At 37.8% G+C, this 12,207-nt stretch overlaps 1 protein-coding gene and 1 long non-coding RNA gene across 2 annotated transcripts in view; one reads left to right on the forward strand and one right to left on the reverse strand.

Moving 5' to 3' along the window:
- Positions 1-12,207, forward strand: part of SH2D1B (SH2 domain containing 1B) — a 333,978-nt gene that overhangs the window by 110,067 nt on the left and 211,704 nt on the right. The gene's annotated exons all lie outside the window — the stretch shown is intronic.
- Positions 1,139-10,138, reverse strand: LOC309636020. Its single transcript, XR_014249187.1, has 2 exons — positions 9,202-10,138; positions 1,139-8,866 (listed from the first exon to the last, which is right to left on the reverse strand). It is a non-coding gene; the product is annotated as an uncharacterized lncRNA (long non-coding RNA).

A 12,207-nucleotide genomic window follows, 5' to 3' on the forward strand; every position in this document is an offset into this window, starting at 1 on the left:
GTTGTACAGAAGAAATTAATGCAACATTGTAAATCAACTATACTTCAATAAAATAAAATTTTTTAAAATGGGTATCCAGCTCTTTCGGCAGCTCTTACTCCAATAAGCCAAATGAGCTAGTGCAGCATGAGGTATCTAAACCTCATAGTGGAGAAAGATAATTTGTTAAAAGATAAAGATGAAGCAGGGGCATGTATGTGGCAGTATGGGAGCAGTGGGACATTCAGGATGTGGATGGGATGGAGACTTTGGGGCTTGGCACTCTTTCCATCCCTTCAGAAAATCCCAGTATAGGTCCAGGCTAGCTATGAGCTTTGTTCCTTGTCCTCAAAACAAGTTATGCTTGCATAAGTGGAGAGAATAGGATTTTCTCACTCAGGAATGAAGAATTCCAGGCATCATTCACTCTGTTATGTCTCCATCACTGGAGGATGAGTCACAATGACTTGAAGAAAAACATGGTGCTAGTGGAGCCTGAAATCCCAGCAGTTCTTAGGAAATGGCCTCCTTATGCCAGTAACTGAGACTCATAGTGATGGGGGAACCCAAACTAGGGGCCAGCCTGATCCTAATACTTCCTTAAAGGGGCTATCCCTGAACCCTTGTTCTCGTTTCTCTGCCTCCCAAAATTTCACATTTCTCCCTCACCTGCCAATGCATTCTAACCAGAGAGGAATAAAAGCTTATGGCTATGTAGCAAGGGTTCCCTCATTTCACCAGCAGCAGGAAAAATCCAAAACAATATAGGAAACAGAGCAGTAAGGAGCAGGGGCTCTAGAGTGAGAATTACAGAGCTCATTTTTATCAGCTTTATTGAAGTATAATTGACAAATAAAAATTGGGCTTCCCTGGTGGCGCAGTGGTTGAGAGTCTGCCTGCCAATGCAGGGGACACGGGTTCGAGCCCTGGTCTGGGAAGATCCCACATGCCGCGGAGCAGCTGGGCCCGTGAGCCACAACTACTGAGCCTGCGCGTCTGGAGCCTATGCTCCGCAACGAGAGGCCACGATAGTGAGAGGCCCACGCACCGCGATGAAGAGTGGCCCCCGCTTGCCGCAACTAGAGAAAGCCCTAGCACAGAAACGAAGACCCAACATAGCAATCAATCAATCAATAAATAAATCTTAAAAAAATAATAATAATAATAATAATATTTATTTAAGGTTTACATGTGATGCTTTGATTTACATATACATTGTCAAATGATTACCACAATCAAGCTAATTAACATTTACATCATCTCACATAGTTACCTTTTGTGTGTGTGTGCGTGTGTGTGTGTGTATGTGTGTGTGTGTGAGATGAAAATACTTAAGGTCAACTCTCTCAGAAAATTTCAGGTATACAATACAGAATTATTAACTATAGTCACCATCCTACATATTAGATTCCCAGAACTCATTTATCCTCTATAACTGAAACTTTATACCCTTTGACCATCTTATTTGTCCCACCATCCAGTCCCTGGAAACTACCATTCTGCTCTGTGCTTCTATGAGTTCAGCTTTTTTAGAGTCCACATGTAAGTGAGATCATGCAGTATTTGTGTCTCTTTGTCTGGTTTATTTTACTTAGTATAATGTCCTCCAGGTTCATCCATGTTGTCACAAATAGCAGGATTTCCTTCTTCTTAAATGCTGAATAATATCCCATTGTGTGTGTGTCTCCCATTTTCTTTATTCATTCATCAGTCAGTGGACACTTAGGTTGTTTCCATACTGCATTTCCTTTGGAGATATAGCCAGAGGTGGGACTGCTGGATCATATGGTATTTCTATTTTTAATTTTTTGATGAACCTACATGCTGTTTTCCATTATAGCTGTACCAATTTACATTCCCATCAACAGCATTCAAGGGTTTCCTTTTCTCCACATCATGGGCAACACTTGTCATCTCTTGACTTTTTGATAAAAGCCATCCTAACAGGTATGAGCTGACATCTCACTGTGGTTTTGATTTGAATTTCCCTGATGATTAGTGATGTTAAGCACTGTTTAATATAACTATTGGCCATTAATATATCTTCTTTTGAGAAATGTCTGTTCAGATCCTTTGCCCATTTTTAAATCAGGTTATTTGGTTTTGGGCTATTGAGGTATTTGAGTTTCCTATATATATTGGAAATTAATTACATACCAGATGTATGGTTTGCAAATATTTTCTCCCATTTCATAGGTTGTCTCTTCATTCTGTTGTTTCCTTTGCTGTGCAGAAGCTTTTTAGTGTGATGCAATCAGACTTGTTTATTTTTGCTTTTGTTATGTATGTTTTGGGGATCATATCCGAAAAATCATCATCCATACCAATATCAAATAGGTTTTCCCCTATGTTTTCTCCTACTAGTTTTACAGTATCAAGTCTTACATTTAAGTCTTTATTTTAAGTTGATTTTTGTATATGGTATTAAGATGGGGATCTAGTTTTATTATTTTGCATGTGGCTGTCCAGTTTTCCCAGCACCATTTATTGAAGAGACTATACTTCCCCCACTGTATATTCTTGGCACCCTTGTCTAAAATGAATTGACCATATATGCATGTGTTTATTTCTGGGCTCTCTAGTCTCTTCCATTGATCTATGTATCTGTTCGTTTGCCAATATCATACTGTTTTGATTACTATAGCTTCATAATATAGTTTGAAATCAGGAAGTGTGATGCCTCCAGCTTTGTTCTTTTTGCTCAAGATTGCTTTGACTATTCAGGATCTTTTGTGGCTCCATATAAATTTTAGAATTGTTTTTCCTATTTCTATGAAAAATGCTATTGGAATTTTGACATGGATTGCATTGAACCTGTAGACTGATTTGGGTAGTGTGGACATTTTAACAATATTAATTCCACTTCATGAGCAGAGTATCCTTCCATTTATTTGTGTCTTTTTCAATTTCTTTCATCAATGTTTTGTAGTTTTCAGTATACAGATTTTTCACTTCCTCAGTTAAATACATTTCTAAGTATTCTATTTTATTTGACTCTGTTTTAAATGGGATTCTTTTCTTTTCTTTTCTTTCCTTCTTTCCTTCTTTCCTTCCTTCCTTCCTTCCTTTCTTTCTTTCTTTCTTTCCACACAACGTGACTTGTGCTACCTTAGTTCCCCAATCAGGGATTGAACCCAGGCCCCCACAGTGAAAACACCAAGTCCTAACCACTGGACCACCAGGGAGTTCCCTAGGATCGTTTTCTTAGTTTCTTTTTTGGATATTCCATTGATAGTGTATAGAAACACAAACGATTTTTGTATGTTGATTGTATATCTTGCAAATGTACTGAATTCTTTTATCAGTTCTAACAGTTTTTTGGTAGTCTTTGGAGTTTTCTATATATAGGATCATATCATCTGCAAACAGACAATTTTACTTCTTCCTTTCCAATTTGGATGCCTCATTTCTTTTTCTTGCCTAATTTCTCTGGCTAGGACTTCCAGCACTATACTGAATAAAAGTGGCAAGAATGAGCATTCTTATCTTGCTCCTAATTTTACAGGTAGAGCTTTCAGTTTTTCACTGTTGAATATGATGTTAGCTGTAGGCTTGTCTTAATGACGTTTATTATGTTGAGATACATACCTTCTATACCTAAGGTTTTGAGAGTTTTTATCATGAAAGGATGTTGAATTTTGCAAAAGCATTTTCTGCACCTTTGAGGTGATCATATGATTTTAAATTTCACTCTGTTAATGTGGTGTATCACATTTACTGATTTGCAGATGGTGAACCAGCCCTGTATCCCAGGGACAAATCCCACTTGATCATGCTAATGTGCTATTGAACTTGGTTTGCTAGTATTTTATTGAGGATTTTTATGTCTATGTTCTTCAGGGATATTGTCATGTAATTTTCTTTTCCTGTAGTGTCCTTGTTTGGCTTTGGTATGAGGGTAATGCTGGCTTAATAAAATGAGTTCGGAAGTGAACCCTACTTTTCTATTGTTTTGGAAGTTTGAGAAGGGTTGGTGTTAATTCTCCTTTAAATGTTTGGTAGAATTCACCAGTGAAGTCACCTGGTCCTGGGTTTTTCCTTGTTGGCAAGTTTTTGATCACTGATTCAATCACCTTACTCATTATTCGTCTGTTAAAATTTTCTGTTTCTTCTAGGTTATCCAATTCATTAGCATACAATTGTTCCTAGTAGTCTCTGTATTTCTGTGGTATTAGTTGTAATGTATCCTCTTTCTTTTACTATCTTATTAGAGTCTCTTCTTAGTCTAGCTAAAGGATTGTCAACTTTGTTTATCTTTTCAAGAAACCAAACAAAGTTCCTGCTGAGAAATCTGCTGTTAGTCTTATGGGGCCCCTTTCTATGTGATGCATTGTTTTTCTCTTGCTGCTTTCAAAATTCTCTCTTTGTCTTTGACTTTTGAGAATTTGATTATAATACGTCTCAGTGAAAATCTCTTGAAGTCCAGTCTATTTGGGGTTCTTTGGGCATCATGAATCTGGATGTTCATTTCCCTCTGCAGATTTGGAAAGTTTTCTGATATTATTTCTTTAAATAAGCTTTCTGCCACTTCCTTATTCTCTGCCCCTTCTGGGACTCCCATAATGCATATACTAGTTCTTTTCCTTTTGTCTCATAGGTCATGTAGGCGTTCTTCCCTCTTTTTTATTATTTTTATTCCTCTAATTGGATAATTTCAAATTACTTGTCTTTGAGTTTGCTGATTCTTTCCTCTGCATGATCAAGTTTGTTAATGAAGTTCTCTATTGAATTTTTTGGTTCAGTCATTGTATTATTCAGCTCCAGGATTTCTTTTTGGTCTTTTTAACAGTTTCTATTTCTTTGCTAACCTTCTCGTTTTGTCCGTGTATTGTTTTCCTAATTTTGTTCACTTGTCTGTGTTCTCCTGTAGCTCATTAGGGATTTTAAGATGATTATTTTGAATTCTTTGTTAGCAGTTCATGGCTCTCCATTTCTTTAGGGTTGGTTACTGGAGCTTTATTAGTTTCCTTTGATGGTGTTATGTTTGTTTGCCTCATTCTTCATGATCCATGTAGTCTTGCATTGGTGTCTATGCATAAGAGCAGACACCTCCTCCAGTCTTTACAGACTGGTTTTGAAAGACCTTTTCCTGCTGGGTCCCTGGATTAATGGGACTGCCCCCAGAACTGTGGTCAAGCAAGGCCCAGGTCTTATAGCTGTTGCTGGATCTGCAGTCAAGTCTGCAGTTGGCAGGCCTTTTACCAGGGGTGCAGTTGTGTGTGGCTTCTGCCAGGTCCCTGAGCATGCTCCTATCAGGTGACTTAGCTGGTCCCTGAGAATTACAGTGTTTTAATCCAAGTTCCACCATTTTTCCCTACCTTTATTAAGATACAATTGACAAAAAATGTACATATTTAAGGTATACAATTTGATATTTTGATATATCCATACACTGTGAAAGAATCACCACAATCAAGCTAATTAACATATCTATCACCTTACATAGTTATTTTCTGTGTGTGGAGTGAGAACACTTGAGATATATAGCCTTTAGCAAGTTTCAAGTATACAATACAGTATTATCAACTATATTCATACTACTGTACCTTAGATCTCCAGAACTTATACCTCTTGCATAACTAAAACTTTGTTCCCCTTGACTCATTTCCCTTTATCTGCTCTGCCACTTATTAACAATGAAAATTTGGGCAAGACTTTTACCAAAATTCTCACAATGAGCAAGGCAAGTTTTCATTCTAGGATTCTGTGCAACTTAAAAGGAAACCATTCTACCCATGACCTAAATTTTCTGGGCCTCAGTTTTCTTACCTGTAAAATGGGGATGTTAATAGTATCTATCCTGTGGAAATGTTAATAGGTATAAATGAGTTAGTACTGCAAGACTTCAAGAGTCTATAATGGTGCTGGAATTCCGCAGTTAGTATTAGCCATTATTACAATTATAATTATACCATTATATATTACCTTTATAATATAACTATCATTCTTAAATGCAAGCTTGACCAATTCCCTTAATGGTCTTTCTGCTCACTCCAGGCTCCCATCTACCATTTCCTTCAATCCTACCCAGATCTAAGTTCATCAGTGTCTTAATTCCCTCTCAAGTGTTAAGTGCTCCCACCTGGAAAATATAACAGTTACTTTCCTAAATGATTACAATAAGCCTTGAGTGTCTCTGCCAGAAATTTTCCCAAAGAAAGAAGGGTCCTCTACACAGTTACAGAACATGATGATTAACTGGGGTCCATTAGTCTCTCCAGGAAACCCTCCCACAGAGGCATATTTGCAGGGAAGCTTCAGTTTCAGTACCCCTACCTGGCATAGTCCCTTCTCCCTCCTGTCCCACATCTCCATGTTGAATATTCAAATGAGTGTCTCCTCCACCATCCTCAAAACCTCTTGAAAATTAATATTGTGCCTTATTCATCTTTGTATTCCCAGTATCTCTGGCTCATAGTAGGAACTCAATCCATGCCAGCAGAATTATAATGCATGGTAGAAAATAAATGCCATTAGTGAGGGTTATATCAAATGTTATATGATTTTAGAAGAGAGAACATCCTGTTGGATGGATCACAAAGGCTTCATGGAGAAAATAGCATTTTTCAAAGTCTTGGAGAACAAATACAACTTGGAATTCCAGGCAGATAGAACCAAGCCAGCAGAGATATAAAGGCCAGAAAGTGCAGACCACATTTTAGTGGCAAAAAGAAATGATGACAAGGTCCCAAATATGCCTGTGTGTATCTGAAGTAGAGAAGAGAGGAAGGCATTTGTGGTTGATAGGCAGAACAAAAGTAAAAACCAGGTACTGTCAGAGAAAATAACAACAGAATGTGGAGGAGAAAGAGGTACTGAATTAGGTGTTACAACTCTTAAAAATGGGAATGAAGGTCAGCTTGCAAGGTTTTGAGGAATGAGTATTTGGAGGAAAGAAAGAACAGTGAGTGAGGAATAATATTTTATATAATTTTATAGTGAAAGGCAAAGAATAAAAAGATAATAATTTGAAGCTGTATTAAGATGTAGCATAGGATTCTTACACAAAAGTGATACAATGCAGCAGTTAAGAACATGATTCTGGTACCTGGCTATTTGAGTTTAAATCTTGAGTTAAGCTACTTGCTATCAGAGTGATCTTGAACAACTTATTTAATCTCTCTGAGCCCCATTTACATGATATATAGCTTGGATTCTTGTTGCGAGGAATAATGAGCTAATAAATATAAAGTAGTTACAACAGTATCTGCCTCATAGTTACCACTCAATAAATGTTAACTAGCTAGAATACAGAAGACAGAAAGACACATACACACACACACACATATATATATATAGACAGAGGATGATTATCAAGGAAATTGGGAAAAGTCAAAGGCACTGGGGAATTAAGGCTTTTATTGCATAACTAGAAATATTTCTTTTGAGTCATAGAATAATATACTTAAAGCTCACTGAACCCAGCTCTTTCCCTGCCACACACTCTGCTTCATTCTATAGATGAAGAAACCTGAGGTTCAGAAAGAATAAATAACTTGACCCCAGGTCACCCTGGTTAATAACAAGGCAGGATGAGGACCTAAGGATCGTGATTCCCAATCCAGTGTAGGGCAACCATCTCACAGAAAATGCTGTAAAGGTGATCCAACCAGCTGATCAAGATCTGAAGTGACTTACTAGAATAAGAGGGAGACTCAGAGAAGTTAAGATGTGAAGGTTACTGAGGACCGGCTGCATTGAACTGGCCTCCTATCTCTCAGTTTCAATCCTCTGGCATTTTTATTTCCATTTTGAAATTACTCTAAAAGACAGTGGCTCTAGAAACAACCCACAAAGTATCCAAATCTGAAACACAATATTGTATAATCATAATCATATCCCAAAATGTACATCTGAGAATAATGTCTCAAAGAAAATGAAAAAAAAAGGAGAAAAAGCAACCACACAAAAACCTTCTGTGGAATGATAAAAATAAAAACAAAATATTGGTTAAACTTTTAATTTTCCACTTTCAAATTTTATCAAATGATATAATTTTGGTATATCTTGTTTTGTACTAAAAAGTCTCTGTTGTCCATGGAAAACTAGATGAGAATGTCTCAGTTAGAAATTGAGATATACTATTCTCAGATATATTAAACAAAATTTGGTTACCCAATAGGTCAGATTATGTTTCTGATTAAACAACTTGCTGGTTAAATATAGGACTTAAACCAACAACAGATTACCAGTGGTTTGCTATTGTTCGGTTCTTCACAAAGGAGCAATTATTTGAGAAACCAGGGATGGAGAAAAGAAAGGAAGCCTGTTTTTGGAATAATATAAAGGGATTTAATTTGTAGTTTTCAAAGAAAAGAAGAATCAAATGAAAATAAAATTGGTGTTCTGGGTTTGGGGACCTAAACAGGCCCAATATAAAAAAAGAAAAAAAATAGATTACAGAAATGTGAAACTACCATCATAATTTCAGCTGCACACTTGAAAAAAAATAAGAAAAAAATGTCTAAAATAGAACTTTTATTTCATCTGCCAACTGAAAATTGATGTTTTCATTATGCTTTCAGTCAAGGGTTTATTTGTAAATACTAGGTAGAGTTTTCCTCCATGAGTTAAACAGCTTTTTCCTATACAGAATCTTTTGCAGAGTATGGGAAATAAGAAAAGCAACGCGTTGGGAGATTTTTTAATGACAGCAGAGAAAGGGGCCTCTAGGTCTCATTTTTTGCATTCCTATAAAGGTGTAGCAAAGCTCTGGGTCCAACTTTACTACTCATTAAATCCTTTTTGGTTCATTCACCTAAACTAAGTAAGATGAACAAAGGCTCAAAGATTAATGGTTCTTAGCTAACTATAGGTTATAAATTATTCTGGTCTGAACCATAAATTTAATGCTTCAGTTTGTCCACTTATAAAAACGAACATTGGGCTTCCCTGGTGGCGCAGTGGTTGAGAATCTGCCTGCCAAGGCAGGGGACACGGGTTCGAGCCCTGGTCTGGGAGGATCCCACATGCCGCGGAGCGACTGGGCCCGTGAGCCACAACTACTGAGCCTGCGCGTCTGGAGCCTGTGCTCCACAACAAGAGAGGCCGCGATAGTGAGAGGCCCGCGCACCGCGATGAAGAGTGGCCCCCACTTGCCACAACTGGAGAAAGCCCTCGCACAGAAGCGAAGACCCAACACAGCCAAAAATAAATATAAAAAATAAATTAATTAACTTTAAAAAAAATTTTTTTTTAATTTAAAAAAAAATGAACATTAACGACAATGTCTGTATATATTTAAGGGAACTGTCAAGAGAGAAAAATATTTGTATCTTTTACCTGGTATCCTTTAAAAATAAGGCATATGGATGCATTGCCATCCACCAGTTTGTATTCTCTCCAAAATTCAAAGTCACTAGATTAGTCATGAGATGTGTTCTTTTTTAAGCTAGAACTCCAGATTTTAAGGTTATGTTCACAAACCTTGAGACATGATTATAAAATAATTTGCCTGTGTGAGATGTGTTGAGGCCAGTATATTACAGGAGGAATAGTAATATAGAGGTTCAATTATTAAAAAATCAATTTAGCCATTTCAAGATGATGTATTTACATGCATTTCTACCTTCTTCCACCTGAGTTTGCATGCAAATGTTAGGAAAAGGAAAAGCACTTCTAGAGTGGTGGAGTAAGCACCTTCAAAAATCTACTTCAGAAAAGAAACAAAACACTGAAAAAATTGTCCAATTCACCTTTTTCAAAACTGGAAATTAACCAAAAGCTTGCAACAATCTGGGGAGTACTTATTGAAGAAAAATGGCTGAAACCAGGTAAATAAGCTTTGTAGAGTTTTAACTTGCTATATTCTCATCCCCTTTTGCCCAGCTTTGTGGTGACCCTTAAAAAACCCAGTAGCCTCAAAGCCATGATATCTGTGAAAAACAGCACCCTAGTAGCCACTAGAAGGGACAGAGAGGGGTTGGATCTCTCCAAAAAGCAACATCCCTAGAAAACTGTCACTATTTTTCCTGATAGCTCTCTGGAGAAGGTCCATTCACAGGGCTTGATCTGACTCAGATCTCAATCAGTAATAAAACCCTATACCTAAGACCTTTGGAGTGGCATGTACTTATATATACTACCAAATGTAAAATAGATAGCAAGTGGGAAGCAGCCACATAGCACAGGGAGATCAGCTCGGTGCTTTGTGACCACCTAGAGGGGTGGGATAGGGAGGGTGGGAGGGAGATGCAAGAGTGAGAAGATGTGGGGATATATGTATATGTATAGCTGATTCACTTTGTCATAAAGCAGAAACTAACAGACCATTGTAAAGCAATTATACTCCAATAAAAATGTTAAATAAATAAATAAATAACAATCAGTGGGGGCTTCCCTGGTGGCACAGTGGTTAAGAATCTGCCTGCTAATGCAGGGGACATGGGTTCGAGCCCTGGTCCAGGAAGATCCCACATGCCATGGAGCAACTAAGCCCATGCACCACAGCTACTGAGCCTGTGCTCTAGAGCCCATGAGCCACAACTGTTGAGGCCACGTGCCACAACTACTGAAGCACGAGCACCTAGAGCCCATGCTCCGCAACAAGAGAAGCCACTGCAGTGAGAAGCCTGCGCACCACAATGAAGAGTAGCCCCCACTTGCTGCAACTAGAGAAAGCCCACGCACAGAAACAAAGACCCAATGCAGCCAAAAATAAATAAATAAATTTATTTAAAAAAAGAAAAAAAAACAATCAGTGGCAATGGTTTAACACTGCAGTGATGTAAGACAGCAATACTAGTTGAGGCAAACAAGAGGCTTGCCAAAAAACTGAAAAGGAAAATCTGGGTATGTTATGTCCATAGTGGACTTTGGAAACTCCCAAAATATTTCTAGAAGGCCACACACATATATATCAATCTGTAGGCATGCCCAGGAAGGATCTGAGAAAGACCTAAACTCTCTCCTCTAACTAACATCAAGGCTCTGTGCAAATAGGAACTAAAGACTTAAGGAGAATTGTAAACTGATGGCCAATGTATTGAAGGTGTGTGCAAGACAGCCCCTCAGCAAAGAGTGGTAGACTTTTTGTTCAAAGCATTCAAGAAAATCTCTGTCCAATCAATAACTGACCTCTAAATTAATACAGCAGAGATTCCAGTGGCCACACATGCAAAGAATACAGACTACAGAATTAGTCAAGAAAAGTCACTAAACAAACAAATAGTAATAACAAAAAACCAACAAGCCCTGCTGAGAGAGGAGAACCTGATTTCTAGGTTGCCACATTATTATATTTGAACTGTCCAGTTAAAAAAAGACACATGCACACAACCAGGGAAGTATGGCCCACAAAGGAAAAAAAGCAGTCAATAAAACCTATCCCTGAAGAAGACCAAATGTTGAACTTACTAGCCAAAGACATTAAATCAGCTATTATAAATATTTTCTAAGAACTAAAGGAAGCTATACTCAAAGAATTAAAAGTATGAAAACAATGTTTCATCAAATAGATAATATAAATAGATAAAAGTTACAAAAAATAACTAAGTAGAAATTTTGGAGTTGAAAAGTACAATAACTGAAATCAAAAATTCACTAGAGGGGGGCTTCCCTGGTGGCGCAGTGGTTGAGAATCTGCCTGCCAATGCAGGGGATACGGGTTCGAGCCCTGGTCTGGGAAGGTCCCACATGCCGTGGAGCAACTAGGCCCGTGAGCCACAACTACTGAGCCTGCGCGTCTGGAGCCTGTGCTCCGCAACAAGAGAGGCCGCGATAGTGAGAGACCTGCACACCGCAATGAAGAGTGGCCCCCACTTGCCGCAACTAGAGAAAGTCCTCGCACAGAAACGAAGACCCAACACAGCCATAAATAAATAAATAAATAAAAACCCAAAGTTTAAAAAAAAAAATTCACTGGAGGGGCTCAACAGATTTGACCTGGTAAAAGTGAGAATCAGTAACTTGAGGAGACATCAATTGTGATTATCCAGTCTGAGAAATATAAAGAAAAATAATAAAGAAAAAGGAACAGAGCCTCAGAGACCTGTGGGATACTATCAAATGTACCAACATATGCATAATGGAAACCCTGGAAGAAAACAAGGGAGAAAGGAACAAGAAGAATATATGAACAAATAATGTCCAAGAATATATCAAATTTGATGACAAAAATTAATCTACACATCCAAGATCAATGAACTCCAAGGAGAATAAATGTAAAAGATCTACACCTAGATACATTATAGTCAACCTATTGAACACTCAAGACTAAAACAGAATCTT

Source organism: Balaenoptera borealis (assembly GCF_965194805.1).
Source record: "Balaenoptera borealis genome assembly, chromosome: 1".
In the NCBI taxonomy this organism is placed as follows: domain Eukaryota; kingdom Metazoa; phylum Chordata; class Mammalia; order Artiodactyla; family Balaenopteridae; genus Balaenoptera; species Balaenoptera borealis.